This window comes from Saccostrea cucullata, unplaced genomic scaffold (genome assembly GCF_032062105.1).
Source record: "Saccostrea cucullata isolate Sc308-1 unplaced genomic scaffold, CSIRO_AGI_Scuc_v1 ctg1655, whole genome shotgun sequence".
NCBI lineage: Eukaryota > Metazoa > Mollusca > Bivalvia > Ostreida > Ostreidae > Saccostrea > Saccostrea cuccullata.
This window is the reverse complement of record NW_026930901.1, coordinates 415,259-425,262: the sequence shown is the minus strand read 5'-3', so window position 1 is coordinate 425,262 and position 10,004 is coordinate 415,259. Positions and strand designations below refer to the sequence as shown.

Here is a 10,004-nt window from a genome sequence, read left to right as displayed (position 1 = left end):
TGTATGGATTTGTATCCAACCACATTTGTGGTGATGCCATTTGGCGAGATTTGTTTGTGTAGAAAGTATTTCTACATAAGTAGTAAAAGTAAAGGTTGATAATTCTAATGAAAATAAAGTAAAATTTTATTGGAATTTGAACTTTTTGATAAATTATATCATAAAATGATTTTATGGATGTTTATCCAACCACATTTGTTTTGATGCCATTTCGAGATTGTTTTCAGTAGGAAGTATTTCTACAAATAGTAAAGTAAATGTTGATTATTCTGATGAAAATAAGGTTATCATAACTTGATTATCAAATGGATGTTTATACAAACACATTCATATTTTTCTTAATTAAAAAAAAAAAAAATGATTAGTGCAATTCATAAATTTTGAACTTAATGGTGGAATTTTGATTCATTTTATCATTTAATGATAGTATGCATATTTTGCTAGCCACAATGATGATGACTTTGATTTTTTTTTAATATAGATTAAGAGAGAGAGAAAAAGAGATCCTATACATATTTACTAAAATATCAGAGTTACAAGATATATGTATCTATCAGTTTTCTAACATCAAATTTGTTCTTTCAGGTATTATTGGTTATATTCTTCTTACGTTTAATTCAAGCACCATGAGGTATTAATCGGTGTACCAATAATGACAGAGTTTCAAAGAGGCACATATCCAAGGAATTGAGATGGGATTCAAGATATTTCACAGGAATGTGTATTTTGTGCTATTTTGATATTGGATGATGAATATACTTCTATGTATAACTGTGTCGAATTCATTTGATATATTTGAAGCCTTCTTCCCTGGGACTTCACCATAAATCGTATGGTATGCGTTGAATTTGACTTCAAACTATACTCAAAACTCAAGTGCAGCAAGCATTTATCGATGTATGGATAGGATGTGTGCATAACATCAAGACTTTTACAATCAGACTCACATGGTGAATTGCATTATGGATTTTCAAAAGACGGCGGTGTATTGAATTTTTTTTCGGATGGATATACATGTATTGATATTTTCCCGCGTTTCGCTAGTATAGCGGGAAAATGTTGTATTAATGACAAGATGTTTATACGCATGTTGTGTGGATTGGTCAGAGAGTGACCAATAGAAATTGATTTTGAGGTGTAGTAGAGAACTGGTTTTTAAAGGTTGGTCACTTCGACTTAAGCGAGCAACAGCTAAATTTTTTTAATTTATGTATAAAGGGTATAAGTGAATATATTTATATACATATATTTGATTTTTTTTTCTTAGGGTTTTATTGGTAGGTTGTGAGGTCCGTCGCAACATTTTTTGCATCCAGCGGCACTTGGCAACGGACACAGGTTTCTAGAGTTTTTTAAAAATTATTTTATCTCTAGTTTTTCCTGGCCGGCCCTGATGCTTTTCATGTTTATCACAACGAATATTTTAGAATTATAATAGATGCAGCAGTTTTGGGGATTTTTGATGTTTTTTATTTCTCATACACAATGTTCTGTGTCATATAATGTGTATATTGATGTACTGTTTAGTGGAAACTGTCAATAAAATACGGCGTCCAGCGCACGCACGGCTGGCTGTCATGCATAGAATGTTGTTGTTTGTTTGTATAAAAGTAATGGAGTGAATACATGTATTTTTTTTTTTTTGGTGATTATTTAATTGTTTTCAAAACATTTTATTGGAAAATTTCTGTAAAATTTTATGTATTTATTGTTTGAAATATTGAATGACTTATGATTTAAATGAATTTTGTTGGATTGAATTTAAAATCAATGATTTTACACTTTCATTTTCCCGTTCTTTGTATTTAGAGCTACTGCGTGTCGTTGCTATGTCCAAATGGTGTGTTTGTTGTTTATTGTACTTTCATTTGAAAGTAATGAATGGATTTAAAATTTTAGAAATATGATTTCTTTCGTTTGAGGAACGAATTAGACAGAAATCAATTTCTACTTGGTGTGATAATGAATTACTTTTTAAGGAATTACAAGGTTTTCATTCGAATACCTGGTGTATATCACGTGGTTCTTTAGAACCGGTCTCGTTACAATTAGCAAGGCTATATAAGAGGTGAATAGTGGTTTAAATACCAGTTTAGGACGACACGTAGAGCACGATAAAGTTTAAATTTCAGATGCAGGACGAAGTGGCGTAGGGTGTGGTTCATCGACATGTTTAGCCATTGCAGATGATATGAAATCACAGAAAATAGAGTTGGAGAGAGATTTGACAGTGTGGAAAACGAGGTCATCAAAGAAAAGCCATCTTAGATCTTGTTTTTATAAGATAAGTATTCATTTGAGAATACAATTGATCAGTTTTTGAATAAGTAATAAATTAGTGATAACAAGGTTTGTAATAGAGAGAATTTGAAAACAAATACATGATTGTATTAAATTATGAGATTCGTTAATTCTAGTCAGTATATGATAATAGAATTATTTCCAGAAATAGATAATTTGTATATTATATATATAGATGGATTTGTTAAAGGAAGAAAACTGGTGTTTCTGAAAAGCAAATCAAATACGTTACGTTAATTTATTTTATTTTTCAATTAATACAAGTATAGAATTTATAAGATATTATATTTGCACTTATCTCCAATTAAATATATTTGCTTATCATTTTAAAACGTACTAAATGCATCAACATTATAACTTGGACATTTCCTGAGTATATATAAATATCGATAAATTAAAATTGTTTGAATTTATTTTTCAATTTCAGTTTCTTGCCATTTTGTCAAATGTGCTACTAAAATGAAAAGTTTTATATGTTGAAGAGAAAACAGTATATTCTTATGTTTCAAATGGTTACATGTTGGGGTTGGTATCACGATGAGTATAATGAAGAAGGTGATTTTATTTTCTCCAGAGAAGTACGGTAGATTTTTTCTTTGCGTTTTATGCCAATTGAAAGTTAAATTCAATGCGGACTCCATCACAATGGAAAAGAGAAGCATTTCATATTCTGAACTTTGAGTATAATAATTCGTTTTTCGATTTATTTTAGTAGATCATTCAATCATGAATCCTTATAGTAGAGTGGGGCATAGATAATTTTTGTTTGGTATCTTTTAACCAAGTATATGTATTAATGATATATAAATTTTATATGAAGAAAACGAGTTCTACTTGTCTTATGATTAATGCAGGACAGGTACGGCTTTGCGAAAGAGAATTAAAGATTTAGAATATTTGCATTTTGATTTTCATTGTAGTTAAACTAAGGTCTCATTTGAATTATCTACTTAGAATTGAAATTTATCAATTGAGTATTAATTTAAAAAAAAAAAAAAAAAAAAATCAAGATGGTATAAAATATCTATAGGAATGATAATTCTGCAGTATTTGCAGTGTTGTTAATTGGCTTGATTGAGTTATCTAGAAAAAGAGATCTAAGTATTTTAGTTTCAATTCTAAAAAGTTTTGATAACAAAAACTGAATTTGTCGGTTTTGATTTTCGAGTAAAAAGGAAATTTTGTCAATGAATTCTAATTTTAAAAATGATTCACCAAAATTGAATTAAATTTTTTCTGAATCGCACCACTTTGATTAATTTCATGAGCTGTTTTGCACAATTTTCGTGTTTGGTAGTGTTTGGAAGATTTGAATTTTGATAACGTTGATATATTTCATTTTATAATGAAATAATTTAATGAATGTTTATTAATTGGCAACAATTTTTGGAGTATTTACTTTTATTGAAATTAGTTTTCAGTGGAAAGTGATTTTTTTTAATACTGTAGCTATTCAAAAGTTGTTATTTTTTAATTTAAAACAAAAATAGAATTTGAGAGGGCAATTTGAAATGGAATTTAACCCAGCTTAGCATAAAATATTTTATGGATGTTTATCATAACGCATCTGTGGTGTTTGGTTTTTTGCAGGATTGATTTCAGTAGACAATGAGAAGTACAAAAATAGTCAAATGAAAATTAATATTTCTGTTTGAAATAATATTGAGTTGGGTTTGAATTTGAATAACTTTGGCACAATTTAGCATATCATGCTTTTATGAATGTTTTCCTATTTTGTATTGTTTGGCAATTTATTAAAGATTGTTTTCATTATATTGCTGATACTATGAAATAGAAATTGATTGGATTCGAATGCTTTGCACATTTTATCATAAAATGATGTTATATTATAGATGTTTATCCAACTACATTTGTGGTGTTGCCATTTGGCGAGTTGGTTAAAGTAGAAAAATTGTGGGTTCTTTATCATACGAGTTTGAATTTATGGATGTTTGTCCAACCACATATGTGATGAATATTTAGTAAGACTGGTTTCTGTAGAAAGTGTTTCTTGGTATATATTAAAGTAAAAGTTTATAATTTTCATGAAATCAAAGAAAATTTTATTAAATCTTGAAGTATTTTGATAAATTTATCACATAGTATGAATTTATGGATGTTTTTTAAACCCTATTGTGGTGTTGCCATTTGGCGAGATTTGTTTGTAGTAGAAAGTATTTCTACATATAAAGTACAGTAAAACTTGATTAATCTAATGAAAATAAAGTAAAATTTGACTGAAATTTGAACTTTTTGATAAATTATATCCTAATATGAATGTATGGATTGGTATCCAAGAGATTTCACATTTGTGGTGATGCCATTTGGCAGATTTGTTTGTGTAGAAAGTATTTCTACATAAGTAGTAAAAGTAAAGGTTGATAATTCTAATGAAAATAAAGTAAAATTTTATTGGAATTTGAACTTTTTGATAAATTATATCATAAAATGATTTTATGGATGTTTATCCAACCACATTTGTTTTGATGCCATTTCGAGATTGTTTTCAGTAGGAAGTATTTCTACAAATAGTAAAGTAAATGTTGATTATTCTGATGAAAATAAGGTTATCATAACTTGATTATCAAATGGATGTTTATACAAACACATTCATATTTTTCTTAATTAAAAAAAAATGATTAGTGCAATTCATAAATTTTGAACTTAATGGTGGAATTTTGATTCATTTTATCATTTAATGATAGTATGCATATTTTGCTAGCCACAATGATGATGACTATGTAAGGTTTGATTTTTTTTTAATATAGATTAAGAGAGAGAGAAAAAGAGATCCTATACATATTTACTAAAATATCAGAGTTACAAGATATATGTATCTATCAGTTTTCTAACATCAAATTTGTTCTTTCAGGTATTATTGGTTATATTCTTCTTACGTTTAATTCAAGCACCATGAGGTATTAATCGGTGTACCAATAATGACAGAGTTTCAAAGAGGCACATATCCAAGGAATTGAGATGGGATTCAAGATATTTCACAGGAATGTGTATTTTGTGCTATTTTGATAAAATGGATGATGAATATACTTCTATGTATAACTGTGTCGAATTCATTTGATATATTTGAAGCCTTCTTCCCTGGGACTTCACCATAAATCGTATGGTATGCGTTGAATTTGACTTCAAACTATACTCAAAACTCAAGTGCAGCAAGCATTTATCGATGTATGGATAGGATGTGTGCATAACATAAATTTTGTAAAGCAAGACTTTTACAATCAGACTCACATGGTGAATTGCATTATGGATTTTCAAAAGACGGCGGTGTATTGAATTTTTTTTCGGATGGATATACATGTATTGATATTTTCCCGCGTTTCGCTAGTATAGCGGGAAAATGTTGTATTAATGACAAGATGTTTATACGCATGTTGTGTGGATTGGTCAGAGAGTGACCAATAGAAATTGATTTTGAGGTGTAGTAGAGAACTGGTTTTTAAAGGTTGGTCACTTCGACTTAAGCGAGCAACAGCTAAATTTTTTTAATTTATGTATAAAGGGTATAAGTGAATATATTTATATACATATATTTGATTTTTTTTTTCTTAGGGTTTTATTGGTAGGTTGTGAGGTCCGTCGCAACATTTTTTGCATCCAGCGGCACTTGGCAACGGACACAGGTTTCTAGAGTTTTTTAAAAATTATTTTATCTCTAGTTTTTCCTGGCCGGCCCTGATGCTTTTCATGTTTATCACAACGAATATTTTAGAATTATAATAGATGCAGCAGTTTTGGGGGATTTTGATGTTTTTATTTCTCATACACAATGTTCTGTGTTATATATATGTATATTGATGTACTGTTAATAAAATACGGCGTCCAGCGCACGCACGGCTGGCTGTCATGCATAGAATGTTGTTGTTTGTTTGTATAAAAGTAATGGAGTGAATACATGTATTTTTTTTTTTTGGTGATTATTTAATTGTTTTCAAAACATTTTATTGGAAAATTTCTGTAAAATTTTATGTATTTATTGTTTGAAATATTGAATGACTTATGATTTAAATGAATTTTGTTGGATTGAATTTAAAATCAATGATTTTACACTTTCATTTTCCCGTTCTTTGTATTTAGAGCTACTGCGTGTCGTTGCTATGTCCAAATGGTGTGTTTGTTGTTTATTGTACTTTCATTTGAAAGTAATGAATGGATTTAGAGTAGAAATATGATTTCTTTCGTTTGAGGAACGAATTAGACAGAAATCAATTTCTACTTGGTGTGATAATGAATTACTTTTTCGGAATTACAAGGTTTTCATTCGAATACCTGGTGTATATCACGTGGTTCTTTAGAACCGGTCTCGTTAGCAAGGCTATATAAGAGGTGAATAGTGGTTTAAATACCAGTGTAGGACGACACGTAGAGCACGATAAAGTTTAAATTTTATCATGATTTATTCAATCCAACATAAACTTGTATATACAAATTGATTTTCATATTTTGCATATGTTATGTACACTGCACAAATAAAGCTACTGCGTGTCGTTGCTATGTCCAAATGGTGTGTTTGTTGTTTATTGTACTTTCATTTGAAAGTAATGAATGGATTTAGAGTAGAATATTTATTGAACAGCCCTCGTACGAATGCTGAACTAATTGAAACAAGGCGCAAAGAGCAGTAACTCGTTGATGCCACTAATTTAACTGCATGCCATAAGTATGATCCGATGTAAAAATAAACAAATGATTTTTAAGCGGTTAGCTTCGCAAACCGCTTTATGGCATGTGTCCGATTTTTATCGACACCGGAAACTTCCATAAGGCGCTACCTATCGACAACGGAAACTTCAACAAAGCCTCTACCTAGTACCTATGATTTGTTTCTAACACATATAACATATGTTAAATAAAATCAAGACTATCAAAACAACATAATCTTTCGGTTTTTAATTTTTTTTTCTGATTTTGTTTGTCAATGAAATAAATTTATAATTGTTGAATCAAAAAAAGTTTATGTATAGGAGCATTTGGTGTCGAGATTAAATTTCCGTGACATCAGCTGATGGCGATCGGGCCCTGTGACGAAATTCGAAGTCAGCATGAAGTTTAGCTGATAACATTATCAACGCATAAGATTTAAACTTTAGGAAGAAATGTATAGCGAGAAATATCATATTTGAACCCAATGCTACACGAAAACCAGTAGGCATATCCGATTTATGTGTTAAATTGAAGCCTGAATCGAACAGGTGGTCAAAATGGCGTTGCACAACTTGTGTATTTATATATAGAGGGGGTAGAATGTTTCGATATTTGGCTAATTTAGAGACTTACTGATAAAAATTCAGGTGCCTGTGATTAATTATAAGGCACCCCTCATGAACAATAAATATTTGACCGAATTATGCTACTGGGCACAGGGAGGACGGGTTAATTACTGGCTAAAGGGGTTGAAGGTTATTACCGACTGCAAAACATCGGAGAATCTCTCGATCGAGTTTCATTTTCCAAAATATTATGGCATCCCTTTAATTAACTTAAGTAATACTAGTACACGAAGAAAGCCTATATATAAAAATACTGAATACATCTGTAAGTTGTACAGAAAATAATTAAATAATTGAAAATATTAAAACTAATTTTAAAAAAATGGAGAAAAAAAATTAATCGGCATTCGATCCTTTTCTAAAAATCACCCGATATAAAATATGCACAGAAAAAAAGAGGCATGAAAAATCTTGACAATCAGCACAAATTGAAAATTATATCTAATGAATGATTATTTTTGAAAGTTTGCTAAATTCCTGTGCAAGGTATAAGTTGTAAAAATACTTTTTAAATTTGAATTTGTCCAATTTGTTAATTATCATTTTGAGCCTTTGAGAAGAAATAAAAATTAAAATACAGATGCTTACAGGCATATTGATAGAAATTCGCATACTTGTTTTTAGTATAAAAAAACAAAACAAAAAAAAAAAAAAAAAACCAAACGTATTGCTTATGCGACATATTGAAGAAAGTGACAATGATACCTAGGTAATTCTTGCAATGGACAATTAAATTGTTTGTTATACACTGACTTTTAGTGAACCTTTGAATTTTTAAAATACTAGTATTGATGGATTAAACAACAACTTTCCTTTTCACACGTTTTTTTTTATACAATATTTCATGAAAAATATTTGCCAAATACTCAGTATATGTTCGTTTATACATATCGTGCAAGACTCTTTTTAAAATAATTGTCATATACCATTTACAGTACTTATTCGAACATTTAATTGTATGAAAAGTCAATAATGTACATTTCTTAAAAGTTTATTATCTTGTTTACTTGTCTTTCTTCCTGTGAGAGAAATAGTTCATAATATTAATAAACAGATGTACTCAGTATCTGTATCAAATTACAGAATGAACAGTGATCGGTCTCAAAAGAAAAACAGATCCTTGAAACTTCCGGTGCCTAGGAGAAGTAAGCATCCTCAATGACAGGTCACACCTGCTGACCCGCAGTGAGCCTACGAAACTGAAGCTCTCTGAAATTAATTAATTCTCTGCTCGTCCATCCGTTTTTCTCAGACTAGCCAGCTAAAGACCTATGTACAGTACTCCAAACCAATTAATCTAAAGAATTTGAATTATCATATTATTTTCTTTTTGAGTTGTTTGCTATAGTAGCCTTTACAGTTACCTAATTTCAGAATCAACAGAGCATGAAAGCCAATTAAATTTGCAAGATCAACATAATTTTTTTTTTCGTTCTGAGCACTTTTGGACACCACCAATGTAGACAATTAGGGAGAAATTTTTGAAATTGAACTTCCTGTCTTTCAAACTGAAAATTTCAGGTTGATATTTTGAAACAAACATTTGTGACATCAGTCTTGGATGTTATTGGTTTTACCATTTAGTTAAGTACTACAAAATTCAGTGTGTCTGCTGCTTCGCTGATGACATTGGAAAAAGATATGCATGCTTACTTTAATATCATCATTCAATGCATTTTTTGTTATTGTACACTGTACATATTCGATGAAAGCATGCTAACCGCTTTTCAGTACTTTCAGTACTTTGATTTTATTTGAATTTTACATTTTCTTGAATTTTTCGGAGCAGTGGAATTCTTACAAAGAAATATACTGAGTATTACATTTCCTGATTCATACTCATAAATGTATATACTCGAAAGAGTTGTTTGTCCTTGTCCTTAAAATAGCAAGATAATACAGTGTATACTTTTCTGTACAAAAACACAATGTAATCAAAACTAATTTTGAATTCATACCATCTTCTTCCATGAAATAATTTCCAATATTTGCCTTTTCATTAAAATTCAGGTAATCCCTATCGGTTTCAATGCAGAAATTGATAGGCCACAAAGATGTTTTAAACGAGCATTTTTATTTTTAAAACACCTATAACTTTTGACATAAATTAACATTTTATTTCATAAAGTAATGCAGAAGCAACCTTAGTTTCAATCACCTTTAACTGGCCTCTATTACAATTGTTTAAAATAAATTTTGGGTCTGTACACTTGATAGCTAAATTTCCTGTTAACAGTTACAAAATTTACCTGCTTCATTTATCAAGAAAGGATTATAGCAAAGATGTATTTCGATTTTGTTTACACGTGTAACCCTCAAAAATCAATATGTCTCGTGTTTACTGTTAGACCTATCAGAAAATTACTTCCCATTTCTGTCGAAGACTCGGGTATACTAGTATATAAAAATATAGAT

General features: G+C 29.7%; 1 long non-coding RNA gene across 1 annotated transcript; it reads left to right on the top strand.

The window, feature by feature from the left end:
* Window positions 1–5,054: 5,054 nt before the first annotated feature.
* On the top strand, window positions 5,055–6,821 carry LOC134230519 (uncharacterized). The gene is made up of 2 exons (XR_009984369.1): window positions 5,055–5,500; window positions 5,531–6,821. It is a non-coding gene; the product is annotated as an uncharacterized LOC134230519 (long non-coding RNA).
* Window positions 6,822–10,004: the final 3,183 nt, after the last annotated feature.